The 14621-nt window shown below is 35.0% G+C and overlaps 1 pseudogene; it reads right to left on the bottom strand.

Moving 5' to 3' along the window:
- Positions 1–6315: 6315 nt before the first annotated feature.
- On the bottom strand, positions 6316–13535 carry LOC122315518 (annotated as a pseudogene).
- Between the last annotated feature and the right edge of the window lie 1086 nt (positions 13536–14621).

The raw sequence follows: 14621 nt of genomic DNA on the forward strand, positions 1-14621 counted from the left end.
TAAAACTCAATTTTTAGGTTTTTTCAGTGATTTTTCAATCGCTACCATTAAGTTCAAAACAAAAAAAAATTCAATAGTGGTGATTATGAAATTGCTAGCAAAACATTTCCTAGTGATTTCCTAATTGCCGCTATAGAGGACAAAAAACCGAAAAACATTTCCTAGCTATTTCCTAATCACTGGGAAATGTTTTGCCAGCGATTTCCTAATCACCGTGATAGAGCACAAAAAGCTGAGAAACATTTACCAGCTATTAGGAAATCGTTGTGAAATCTTTTGCCAGCGATTTCCTAATCGCCGCTATAAAGTTCAAAAAACCGAACATCCTTTTCCAGCGATTAGGAAATCGCTGGCAAAACATTTGCCAGCGGTTTTAAAACTAAATCCCAGCAATGAAGAAATCGTTGGTATATCCTTTGGTATCATATAGTAATGAGATTGCAATATATCTCAATTGCCACAATAAAAGCAATGGTCCATTAAAAAATTAAATGAATAATATGATAGTGGAAAAATCTTATCATCCTATTTGTTTCTCACACTTTTTTTCTTCATGCCAACCAGGAATTTTTATCATGTGTATTTTTTATTAAAGTAAAGTTCCATGGGTTGGTATAATTTATTTATATATCTATAAATAAAAATGTAAAAATGATGAATATAAATAAAAAGAATCGAGGAAACAATTTAATTCTATGTATAATAATCATTATCCAAACTTTGTTCTAGATATGGTAGAGTTGGGCTACTCCATTGTATATTCATCAGGGACTATACAAATTACAAGTAAATGAAAGTTGATGACCGTTGCACTATAAACATTTGGTTTTGAGGTGGGAAACTCAAAAGTTGGCTCAGAAATCAAAAACATGTCTAGACAGTTGCACTTGTCCAACTCTACCATACCCAAAAGCATGGTTAGAACCTCAGGTTGTCATGCGTGCATAGAGATGGGGTGAAAATGTTAAAATCATCTGCTTGGAAAGGAACACAAAGCCTTGGTGCAGTACCCACTTCGTTCTACGGTGTTCAGATTGTCAAGGGAAGGAAATTTACAGAAAACCAACTTCTATTATGAGTGCTCCATTACCTTCAGTCATTTGTTTTGCTATTTTTTAAGGTGTAATATATCTACCTTATATCTTTGATTTTAAATTGTTAGATGAAAATCCATTTGAAAGGTAAACTGGATATTTTACATGACTCGCAACTTTAAATATATCCAAGCAAGTTAAAAAATATGTTTCTCTATATATAAAATTCTCTATATCAGGTTCCTTCCCCCCAAAAATCTCTTGTCATCTATCATTATCTCGACGCATTGATTTTCACGTGTCCGTACGTGGGAGTCGAGGGTGTCACAGGCATCCCATCGCCGAGTGCCAAGTGTGTGTACATGGGAGTTGGGGGTGTCACACCATCACTATATATGGACTATATAAAGGTGAAATGAAAAGATCCATCAAAGCTAAAGTTTTTATGGTTCAAGGATTCGCAAGTATGTTCTTTCTCTTAGATCATCGGTTAACTGTATGTTTCTAAAAGTCACTATATCATGCCCCTATCCCTCTTGAAAAGTTTTTCTAACTATACCTAGGTTCTATACATGTTGAAAGATATATTGTAGCTTTGAGATTGCACTTATTACTGTTCATACGTATATTGCTCGATGTGGTCTCTACATTATGGGTGATACATTAGGGGGCAAAGGCATGATGTTTTGTTTCTTCAATAACCAGGACTTTAGTGCCATTGAATATATATGTCACTACAATTTTTGGTATGTAATACTTAATATATATGAGGTTGGCTACACTTTCAATAAAGCTATATAATGTTTTTGCTTTAATTTTTAGTAAAGAGTACAATTTTGATATTGTTTATTGATGATGTATAGTATTCCACAGATATATTAATAGTATTGCTCGATTACATTACATTAGTGATGAAGTATTGTTTTTGGCCCTTGTGTAGTTATTGTTCATCTTTGTTGTACATACATAATCGTATACCCTTTTTCTCTTAAGGGAGAAATCAGGCTTCATCTGTTGAGAAAAATGGTGCATGCTAGGAGAGGAAGAAAGAAAGTTCTTGGTGGGCATGCTGGGCATGTAGCATCAGCTTCCAATAGAGGCCAATTAGAAAAACAACCTCAAGTAAGCATACTGATAGATGAGATTCCATTATTTTGAGATGAGTCCACTCAAGCACCAAGTGTTGAACTAGAGGAGTCAACAATTCCCGTCAATGAGGCTGGTAGAGTATGGATGTTATAGGTAAAATATCTCTACCATATGTTTAAGGTTGTTGCTAATAATTTTTCTGTGTATAGTTAGTTGTCTTTATCTTTATAATCCACTTATTAATATTGTGGTCTTGTTCTATAGATCTTGTTACAAAGAAACATGATCAGGGACCAATAAGGTGTACGAAATATGACCATATTCTTAAATATGGGAAAATATCTTTAGATATTAAGGATGACCAGTGAGGAGTATGCTATCATAATGCCTCAATTTTTACACTACGAGTGACACATATTGTCAAACTATATGCAAATTTGACACATGCAAGCTAGACTCGTGTAGATAAAAAGAGAAGGATGAGCTAATAGATTGTGTTCAGGTATTATTTGTTCCTAATTGTAATTTTATAGTTAATTGAACATTCTTTTGCATACTCAATATACATTAACCTCTTGTGATTAGGCTAATTTTGTATTGGATTGGACTAAAAGCAATCACCAAGAGACTATGACAATGGCACTTTTCTCAAAAGTGTAATGATTTCTACTATCTACTACACCGCAAGTACAATGAGTGCGAAACAAATGATGAGGCTATTTCCGGTCGGACAACTATGGTGGAAGAAAGTGTTTGAGAATGTTTATGTACGTAAGAGATGGGCAAGTGAAGAATTTAAGCTAACAGAAACCCTATTATTTTCTGGAGTTGATTTTTAGATTTGATTAGTCATGATACACATGAGATTTGTTTTTGTTATTTTTCCTTTACTACAAAATAATTGATCAACCACTTTTGATATGAATTCTAGAATCTGTCAAAGAAGAACAAAAATAATAGGGAGAATCAACGGATGAATTCACACGTATGGTAGAAAGTCTATTGTTCGGCTCCTGGAGGAAAGGGTAAACACTACAAAGTTTAATAGTTTATTTCCTTTATTGTATTCTTTCTTCCTGATGGAAAATACTATTCTCGAAATATGCTTTCGTAACACTCCAAAGCGGGAGATAGCTCCAAATTTGGTTGCTTTTTAGGGAGGTGTATTGGTCTATAAAAAAAATAGTAGATTCATTACTGAAATTGCTAAGCATAACTATGTGAGTAAATATTTGTTTCTCTACATTTTGACATAATTATATAGAATAGACTAGTGTATGGCTAGCACTTAAATACTTAATATAATGAAGAATATGATGGTTGAAAGGTTGAATGAGATGGAACCAAAAGCTAACATGGATGATGCAACAAATACTGTATGCAAGGAGGTGTTAGGACATCAATCTGGCTATGTGAGAGGTTTAAGCCACTTAGTTATATCCGAACCATCTCAATCATTGTTGAAAAATATGGAGTTTTAACATTTTAGCCAGGAGAATGAGAAGAACAAGAATGATGCAGAGTACTTAAAGAGCGAACGTGATGCTTTTAAAAGAGACGTGGATGCTATTAGGACCCATTTTTTAGATGTTGAGAAGTAGCTATCTTCCCGTATGACAAAAGTGGAGTCCTAGATACTGAGACTGATTTGGGAGATGCATAGGCATCACTATATATGGGAGTACAAGTTTTTTTAACTTTTGAGAAACCTTTTTGATAAGTAAAAAGTAAAATCCTTCCAACAAGCTATATGTATCCTTGTATTGGGCATATTGGTTAGTCTGGTGATGTGGGGACTTTGTTTGTAAAAAAAGTAGCAATCAAATTTTACCAGTTAAGGCTAGTATGGTGTTTATATAGTTGTATAGGTTAAGCCAAAACTTTTAATAACTTAATTAAGTTGCAAGTGGGACAAAGACAAGCTACTTTATATACAAGTAAACTTCATTTTTACAAAATTGGGGCCAACTACAGTACTAACAGAACTCAAAGAAAACTCAGCCAAACCTATAGGTATTTCCCTATGTAGGTGTAATATGTATAGACAAAAAATACAAAATTCTATGGATCATTTTAGACATGTATCACATTCTTGATGGATATTTGGAGTTAAATACAAGGCCAAGGGCAATAGATGATTATTTTCAAGTTAATTTGGAATTTCCAGGTTAGGTTGATAGAAATTGATTATATACTAATCTTTACCATTGGTGTTTCCAATTTTGCAGCTCAGTTAATTAGAATAGTTTCATCAAAAGTTACAATTGGTGAAGATAGATATCCAACTACATAGCTACAATAATGAACCAAGTGTCCATGCATGCATGTAGCTTGCACCAAGAAGAATGCTCCATCTAGGAAGGTGTTTCAAAATTACTAAACTAGATGTATTTGCTTACAAGTTGTTTTAATTAATCAAGGGAACTCTTGTTGTCCATGTAAATATTCTACAACTTGGAATATCAACTTTATGTAAGTATATACATGTTGGTAACTATAATGACACCATTAAAATCAATATATGTATGTTGGTTGAAGTAGACTTGGTCTAAACTTTAAGGATATGAGGTAATTGCAGGCTGTAAGAGTTGGGAAGTTCTATATAGAAGCTGTTGCATTACACAGCATAATTAGAACTTGGCATGCATACAGGTCTCATAAGAAGAATAATGATTATGATTATTTGTGCATTTGACTAAAGTAATACTTGGAAATTAGTTTGTGGTAGAGCATGAAGACCTCATAATTCGTTGGTCAAATTGGTTCATGGTCAGCCAACCATTTTACCCACTAAACTGCAATAAAGCAAAAGAAAATATGTAGCTCAATCACTCATGCCAAAAAATGAATATAATTACCAATCAAATAGTTCGCACAAAATACTTTTTTTCCTGTAATATTTGTACACAGCTAATAATTATTCTCAGCAATATTGGATATTCCCAGAAATACTTTTTTATGACTTCTTTAGCATTTAGGAAAGAGTACTTTTACTAACCATGTATGTACATGGCAAAAAAGAATTTGCTGCCATAATCAAGGTAAGAAATGACTTTTTCCAGCAATTGTTATACAGTTGCAACAAAGTATTTATGGTGGAATATATATGCAGTAAATAATTAATTCTTGTAAATTACATGTGGGACAAAACTTTTACCCACATAAATAGTTGGCAATAAAAGCTTTTCCAGGACTGAAGGGAAGAGAATTTTGAATTTCCTACCAACAGTATGAATCATAAATAAGTATTTCCAGCGAGTAGTTTAGTTAGAAAAAAAATTTTATGTGGGCCAAAGGTGTCTTGAATCAATCTTTCTCCTACGGAGAATATTATGTATATTTCTCACAATCACCTACTACCAGAAATAATTATAATTTTGATCAGAAGTAAGTTCACGGCTGTAAGTACTATTTGTTGCTAAAGAATTCCAGGGAGCCAACTACAGCAAGATATGGCAAGAAAGTCAATTCTGGCACAAATATATACTAATTGCAACAAAATTACTCCCAGGAAAAACCATAAATTGTTCTAGTGAGTACAGTTTTGATAAATATAGTCAATACAGCTACCCCAAGTACTGTAAATCCCAATATATGCATACAGAGTTGAGAGTACACATTATTTTTCAGGAAAGCAAAACATAATGAGCAATGCTGCGTACAGTCTCCATTTGGGACTGCAATATAGGCACAGGCAATTTTATTTTTAAAATTACTAAAATATTTCTTTTAAAATAATATTTTTTCTCCTTTAATAAAGGGTCTGCACATGCAGTCCCATTTGGGGACTGCAAATAAAATTTCTCAAACATAATTAATTAGTATTGTTTCTTTTGAATGAAGTTAATTAAAAGTAGTACTATACTAAAGGGGAAAAAAAAGGATCCATCCCATGTTATTTGTCTTATCCTTTCAAGTTTCAATGGGAAAGAATTAACTTCAATGCATGCATGACATACATGTGAGTCTCCAATTGGATCCATACCATTTTTTTTTCATGATCTGTAATAATTAATGATCTCAATCGATTTTACTTTTCCAATGAATTGGCAGTAGTACTGAGAGCAATAACATGAAAGGCTGGAGACAGCTGGGTTTCAGTAATTTTAAGACTTTGATTAATATTAGTGTTGTTGTTGTTATGAAGATGGTCATTAGTGGGAGAGGTGATAACAATATCAGTCAATGCAGATTATTCTAATTCTGGGGAGCTGTAGCTTGCTACTTGTGTTTTCTTCTTCGTCTCTTTCCTTTTTCCCCACAAAACCGCGTATAACCCACACACAATCAGCACAAATCCTAATATGCTGTCATTTTTTTTATAAATAATAATATTAATTAGGTTAAGAGTCATTATATATATATATATATATAAACGTACGTTCCAAGGTGCAACTTCTCATCTAGAACTAATGACCCCAAGATGGCAACTGAAACAAGCATCAAAGGGTTGAAGATGGAGACATACATAGGACCTCTCATGCGCACGCACCACACAATCAAAATCATTGCAAGTCCTGATCCTACGATTCCCTACACACCCAATTAAGTCAGATTAGTTTGTTTGTGCAAGCCTTACACACCCAAAGTTGTATCTACTAGCTAGCCTGGTATTCTCTTCTATTTTTTTCTTTTTGAATTAACAAGGATATATACGAGGTACAATCCTTAGGAAAAGTAAGTACCGAGTAAGAGACTGTAAGAAGCCTGATATTCCAACCCAACTTCCATTGGCTCCAATCACTCTCCATGCACAGGGCAAAAACAGTAGACTGAATATGTAAAATTCTGTAACTTGAAGAATCAAGAACAGAGAAATGGAAACGTGGAAGAAAAATTTGAGAGGAAAACTCAATGCAAAGTTCTCAATCAATTGAATGTACTAGATACTAAATGAATAATGCTTCCTTTACATCATTTCTATTTATAGACACGTATACTAACTTTCATTGCCTAATTTATCTCATCTACATTTCAACTTAATTTATCTATCATTTTGAAACCTCATCTTTTCTGTTTAGCTTCCCTTAACTTCAACTCCAAAGCTTCAATCTAAGTTTGTATATTCCAACACCCCCCCTTAAGAGGGGAATGGATGTTTATCATTCCCATCTTGTGGATCAAATGATGGAAATTGAGAGAACCAAGTGGTTTAGTCAGAATATCTGCCAGCTAATGTTTGGATGAAATATGAATTATCTTGATTAAACCTTCTTGCAGTTTTTCTCGGACCAAATGGTAGTCTAGCTGAATGTGCTTGGTTCTTTCATGTTGGACAAGATTTGAAGCAATTTTAGAGGCTAGTTTGTTGTCTATATAAAGCAAAACAGCTTGTGGATGAGGGATTTTCAGGTCAGCTAATAAGTAGATCAGCCATTGTAGTTCACATGTGGTGGAGGCTAGAGCTCTATATTCAGACTCAGCTGAGGATCGACTAACTGTTGGCTGTTTCTTTGATTTCCATGAGATAAGAGAGTCACCAAGGAAAATTGTGAAGCCAGTAACACTTTTTTTGATATCAATGCAGCCACTCCAATCACTGTCTGAGTAGACTTTTAGATGAAGAGATGAATGAGCAGATAGAAAAATTCCTTGCCCTAGTGTTGCTTTGATATATCTAAGAACCTTTTCAGCAGTTTGAAGATGATTGCTACTAGGATGAGCCATGAATTGGCTTAATGCTTGTACTGAGTAGGATATGTCAAGTCTAGTTATAGTGAGGTATAATAACCAACCCACTAATCTTCTATATTGTGCAGGATCTGATAAAAGAGGTGATGAGTCATTGGCACTCAGCTTAAGTGTAGATTCCATAGGAAATGCCACAGGTTTACAACCTAAAAAACCACTATCTTGCAAGATATCTAAGGCATATTTTCGTTGGCACAAAGTTATGCCTTTGGTTGATCGAGCTACTTCAATCCCCAAGAAATACTTTAGTTCTCCCAAGTCTTTGATAGTAAAAGAGTCATGTAAGAACTTTTTGACAGTGAGTATATCATCAAGATTATTAGAGGCAAGAATCACATCATCAACATAAATCAAAAGTGCTATAAAACTATTTGAATTATGCTTGATGAATAGAGATGAATCAGACTTCCCTTGAATAAAACCAAACCGAAGTAGAGAAGATGATAGCTTGGAAAACCATTGTCTTGAGGCCTGCTTTAGACCATATAGGCTCTTTTTGAGTTTGCAAACTCTTGGGTCAGTTGGTGAGGAGAAGTACCCTGGTGGTAGTTGCATATAGACCTCTTCATTTAAATCTCCATGGAGGAAAGCATTGTTTACATCAAGTTGATATAAATGCCAATTCTTAATGGCAGCAATGGATAACAAAGTCCTCACTGTTGTCATTTTAGCTACAGGTGAGAATGTGTCAAAAAAATCAAGACCTTCTTGTTGGGGTAGCCTTTTGCTACTAACCTTGCCTTGTATCTATCAATTGTGCCATCAGCCTTGAATTTAACACGATATACCCATTTACATCCAATTACAGTCTTATTAGGAGATAATATTGCAAGTTCCCATGTTTTATTTAATTCAAGAGCTTTTATCTCATTTAACATGGTTGCTTACCATTGTGGGTAAGAATTGGCTTGTTTGAAGGTCTTAGGTTCAAAAGTAGATGACAAGGCAGAAGTAATGGCTTCATGTTTAGGAGATAGTTGATGTGTTGAAAGAAAATGAGCAAGAGAGTATGGCTTACCAAAAGAAGGAATGTAGCAACTGAAGGATTTTTTAGATGTTGAAGTAGATTGAGCCATATTACCACAATGAAAATGCTGCAAATACAAAGGAGGATTCCTTATTCTTTCATATCTTCGAAGGCTTACAATTTCAGGATTAGTCTGTGAAATGACAGTTGTTTGAGTTTCAGAAGATGGATTTTATGAAATAACAGGTGTTTGATTTTTAGAGGATGGATTTTGTGAAGTGATGGGTTCTGGAATTTCAGAAGGTCGAATTTCAGTAGGTGGAATTTGTGAAGTAATGGGTTTTGAAATTTTAGAAGATCGATTTTGTGAAGAAGTAGGTTCTTGAATTGCAGAAAGTGGATTCTGTGGGCTAGTAGGTACTGTGAAGTCATGTATTTGAGGAAAATCAGGGAAAATAAAAGGTATTTGAGTAGTGTTTGGAATGGAAGGAAAAACATTCTCATGAAATATGACATTTCTTGAAACAAAGATTTTGAGAGTAAGGAGATCAAGCACTTTGTATCCTTTAATATTTGGTGGATAACCAAGAAATAAGCATTTTGAAGCTCTTGGATGAAATTTGCCTTGACCAGTGTTGATTGTGCTGGCAAAACACAAACAACCAAAAGCTTTAAGATAGCTATATGCAGGAGGTTTGTGAAAGAGTATGTCATATGGTGTTTTATTGTTTAGGACAGATGAGGGGGTTCGATTTATGAGATGTGTAGCTATCAATACACATTCAATCCAGTATGTTAAGGGCAATTTTGATTGAAAAATGAGAGCTCTAGCAACATTTAACAAATGTTGATGCTTTCTTTCAACTCTGCCATTTTGCTCAGGAGTTTCTACACAAGACAGCTGATGTATTATGCCATTTTCTTGATAAAAGGAAGGCATATTGAATTCTTGACAATTGTCTGTTCTGAGTGTTTGTATTTGAGCATTAAACTAAGTTTGAGCATAAGCAATGAAGTTAGCAAGTAAGGCTCGAGTTTCTGACTTAGCTTTCATAAGAAAAAGCCAAGTGAATCGTGTATGATCATCCACAATGGTAAGAAAGAATTTATAGCCAGAATGAGAGATAGTGGAAAAAGGACCCCAAATATCACAATATACTAATTGAAAAGCTTTATTTGAATTGTTTAGTGATACAAGAAAAGATAGTTTCTTTTGTCTAGCTAGAGGACAGATCTCACAAACAGGATTATGAGATATCTTTACAGAAGAATCAATAGCTAGAACTAATGAGTTTTAGTTTGGCAAAAGATAAATGTCCCAAACGAAAGTGCCATATGTCAGGACTAATGGTAGATGTGTTAGCCAAAAAAGAGTTGTTTGAATCAGGAATTTCCTTCTGTGTAGCAGCAGAAAAATTGATTAGGTGGTATAGACCATTTCTGACTTCAGCAAGCCCAATCATCCTCCATTTGCTAAGGTCCTACAATATTACACATTTGGATTGAAAGAAAAATAAAGCAACATAATTTTCTTTAGCCAATTTGAAAGCAGAAATGAGGTTGATATGAAAAGAAGGAACATAGAGAGCGTTGTGTAAAACTAGATCAGGGGAGAATTTAACAGTGCCAGTAAAGATTATAGGAACTGAGTGACCATTTGGTAAATGAACTGAAGAAGATCTTGTTGGGATTTTTATAGAGGTGAACAAATGACGAGAACAGATCATATGATCTGTTGCTCTAGTATTCAATATCCAAGGAGAGTTATGATTTAATGAGACATTAGCTGAACAAAGAATATTGGGATTATTACTTGATGTGAGGCAGTATTAGCTGCAGGGTTAGAATTGATAGAAGAAGAAGATAGACTATTGGCAAGAGTCATCAAATTCTGAATTTGCTCTTGAGAAAAGAACATAGATGGGTTGTTTAAGTTTTGCTCCATAGAAGATGCAATGTTTGCGTTAGGCAATCGTGTAGAATTACTTCTCTTTCCTCAAGGCCCTTTTCATCCTAGTGGATAGCCTATAAGCTGGAAACACTTATCTACAAGATGTCCAGAAAATCCACAATGGGAACAAATGACATCTGTTTTGCCTTTGACTTTGCTGAACTTAACAGCATTTGAAGAAGTTTATGTGAATGGTTGTGCAGCAGCCATAGCATGGGAATCGAAAGGGATATGCACTGCATTAGTTAAAGAACGTTGGTTTTCTTCTTGTATCAATAAGGAGAAAACCTTGCCCATTGATGGTAATGGAGAGAGAAGCAATAGTTGCCTGCGAATTGCTGAAAAAGAATCATGTAATCCAATCAAGAATTTCATGACATAGTCAGCTTGTTGTTGATCAGCAAGATTCTTCAATATTGAATAGGTACATTTTTCCATAAATCCACAATTACAAGTGGGAAGGGGACGATAACTAACATATTCATCCCATAGTGCTTTGAAACCACTAAAGTACTCAATGATTGAACTCGAGCCCTGAGAAATAGAACTCAAGGATTTTTCCAAAGCAAATACTCTTGGACCATCACTACGCAGGTATCGAATCTTTAATTCATTCCAGATGTCAGTAGCATTATTGAAGTAAAGAAGACTACCTCGAATCTCCTTTGCAATAGAATCCATTAGCCAAGAAAGCACAAGATTGTTTGCCTGTAACCAAGCAATCTCGAGTCGAACATTTGCAGGGTTAGGTTGAGGCAAACTTCCATCAATGAAGGCAACTTTGTTTTTGATTGTGAGAGCAATTGTGATGGATCTACTCCAATCTACATAGTTGTCACCAGAAAAATTTCAGATACAAGAAGAGCTCCAGGATTATCAGATGGATGCAGATAATAGTAACTTGAGGAATCATCAGAAGGATTTCCCAAAGGAGGAGAAGAGTCATCAGAGGATTCTGCCATACAAGCAGAATAAAGAAACAACAAGAATTCTAGAAAAATTTGAGAAAAAGAAGGAGAAGGCAGCGGAATGTTTATGGACGATGATACCATGTAAAATTCTGTAACTTGAAGAATCAAGAACAGAGAAATGGAAACGTGGAAGAAAAATTTGAGAGGAAAACTCAATGCAAAGTTCTCAATCAATTGAATGTACTGAATACTGAATGAATAATACTTCCTTTACATCATTTTCTATTTATAGACACGTATACTAACTAACATTGTCTAATTTATCTCATCTGCATTTCAACCTAATTTATCTGTCATTTAGAAACCTCATCTTTTCTGTTTAGCTTCCCTTAATTTCAACTCCAAAGCTTCAATCTGAGTTTTTATATTCCAACAGAATAGCTCCCATCACACACATCAGAGTTGCGGTCGAGTAGTGACACGAATATCTCTCACTCATTTTAGTCTGTTTAATAGCAATTAATCAATAATTTATACAAAGTGGCCAGACTGATAGAGCAAAAAAGTCCTCATGAAATTTATAAAAAAAAAAAAAAACAGCAATATGTTTATATAGTCACCTGAATTATTAACCAGAAGGCAAATGAGAAACAACCACCTAGAGCCAATATAGAACCCAAAAGACGATTTTCGGATTCTAGGGATGCTGCTGAATGTCCTCAAGTTTGATGTTGGCCATGATGCAGTAGATCAACATGAGTAGACCATATGTTAATTTCTGCCCCTCTATAGAAGGTGAGGAGCATAGCCTCACCTATTCCCATTAATGTTCCCAACACTTTAGCCTTTCCTGCAATTGTCCCTAGACTCAGCTTCTCTAACCTATTCAAAAATAAGGACCACGTACAAGCTCTAATTAATAATCACCAGACTTTTTAGCAAGATGCAGATTAACACATTGATCAAAAATATGAATGCTTTGTTCTAGAAAACAAAAACCAAAAGAGCTATTTCATTTATCTACATTAAAGTTATTAAAAGTATGTGATTTTTGACAAGTTTATGGATCGGAGGTGCATGGATTTACCAGAGACAAAGAGAGAGAGAGGTATCCCACCCGAAAGAGACGGCCAAGATGAAGGTAATGGCAGGAACTAAGTTAAACATGGCTGATGCGAATGTTGTTGATGTCAAGGCTAAGCTTTCAATACATAAATTTTGATGTAATGATCCCCTGCAATTAGGGTATCATTAATTCAATCCCTTATATATGTATATGCATACAGCTGAAAATCAAATAGATCAGAACCAATTGGTAAAATAAAATGCATGCAAATTACCCGAATATCCCGCAAAGAAATGCTTGGAAGAGTACTATCCATGTCAACTTTGGCCTACTATTCCTGCCAATGGCATGTGTATATATTAGTGTCCGGATCCCTATATAGTACATGGAAATTTAGATGCATGCGCAGGCGGAATAATTAATCACTCAGATTTTATACTATCTTCCTTCTTCTTCTTTTCTGTTTATATGTGTGTGCATGTCTAATAGAATATCAACTTCTGGATTTTTTTTGTTTTGTTTAAACTTCCATGGCCCTGCATTCTATGAGGATGAAATTATATTATCACTTCGATGGATTGCAACAGAAAAGAACATTAAAGAGATCAGTCAATTTATTAATACATGTATACATATAATATATATATATATATATACACGCACATCCCTTTCAAAAAAGAGAGCGAGAGGGACAACAACTGCAGCAGCGAAAACGAGGCGATAGCCTATAGGTAACGAGAACCCTCAAGTTCATTCCATCATTTGCGGCCAATTTGTACAACACATTCACCCCAGCAAAGCTAAGCTGAACCACGACCATTAACATGGCCGGCTTCAGTCCATGCAATGCCTTACAAGCGCGTCACACTGCCATAGATGACGTACAGTTTTTCCAAACGAGCAGCTAGCTAGCTGAGTCGTAGCTAGAAGGGGAGGCCGGCAGGCCGGAGTTGAAGGGTGAGTTAAAGCTTCGTTGGAAAGTGCATGGGTATTTATATTTTGCTGTATCCAACGTTTCGCTTTGGCTCTATTTCCCATCGCCATCAACTACGTATATATAATATAATAAGCTTTCAATTTTCCACTGGCTCGTGCGGAGTGTAGTATATGAGAGCCGTCAGAGGTGTTGAGGATGAAGATCCTCTGCCCTAATACAAGACTTTCCTTTTATAGTCTTCATTGACCCGTGATTAGTGTAGCCTTATTCTTTCCTTTATTTACTTGATTTTCTCTCATTTATTTGTAATCAATCTCTATATGTAATTTCCATATATACTCATGTAAATGCAACTATATAATACCATAGACTCACCAACACAAAGTGTGGTGGTTTCACTAAACCTTCTCATGGTATCACGAGCCAAACCGGATTAACATCCTCTATCCAGCATTCTTGTTTCATGGCTACCGAAACCTTCCCCGCCCTCCTCCCTTTCAACACCTTAATTCACATGGTCACCATCAAACTCTCTTCCACCAACTATCTCTTATGGAAAAGCCAACTTCTTCCCCTTCTTGAAAGCCAACTTCTTTCCTTTTATAGTCTTCATTGACCCGTGATTAGTGTAGCCTTATTCTTTCCTTTATTTACTTGATTTTCTCTCATTTATTTGTAATCAATCTCTATATGTAATTTCCATATATACTCATGTAAATGCAACTATATAATACCATAGACTCACCAACACAAAGTGTGGTGGTTTCACTAAACCTTCTCAAGAGGCTTCCCGGGTCCTTCGGAGACGTACATGATATTCATACAATTAACATGAAAATACTATATGTACTTGTACGTGCATGCGTTAGTGATGAGATCACTAAGATATATTTACTCGATGATCCCTGAGTTTTCTGGGTTATTCATTGAATCTAGACCGATAGTTCATGAAATCACTGCAATAAATTTGACTTT

Source organism: Carya illinoinensis, chromosome 7 (assembly GCF_018687715.1).
Source record: "Carya illinoinensis cultivar Pawnee chromosome 7, C.illinoinensisPawnee_v1, whole genome shotgun sequence".
Taxonomy (NCBI): domain Eukaryota; kingdom Viridiplantae; phylum Streptophyta; class Magnoliopsida; order Fagales; family Juglandaceae; genus Carya; species Carya illinoinensis.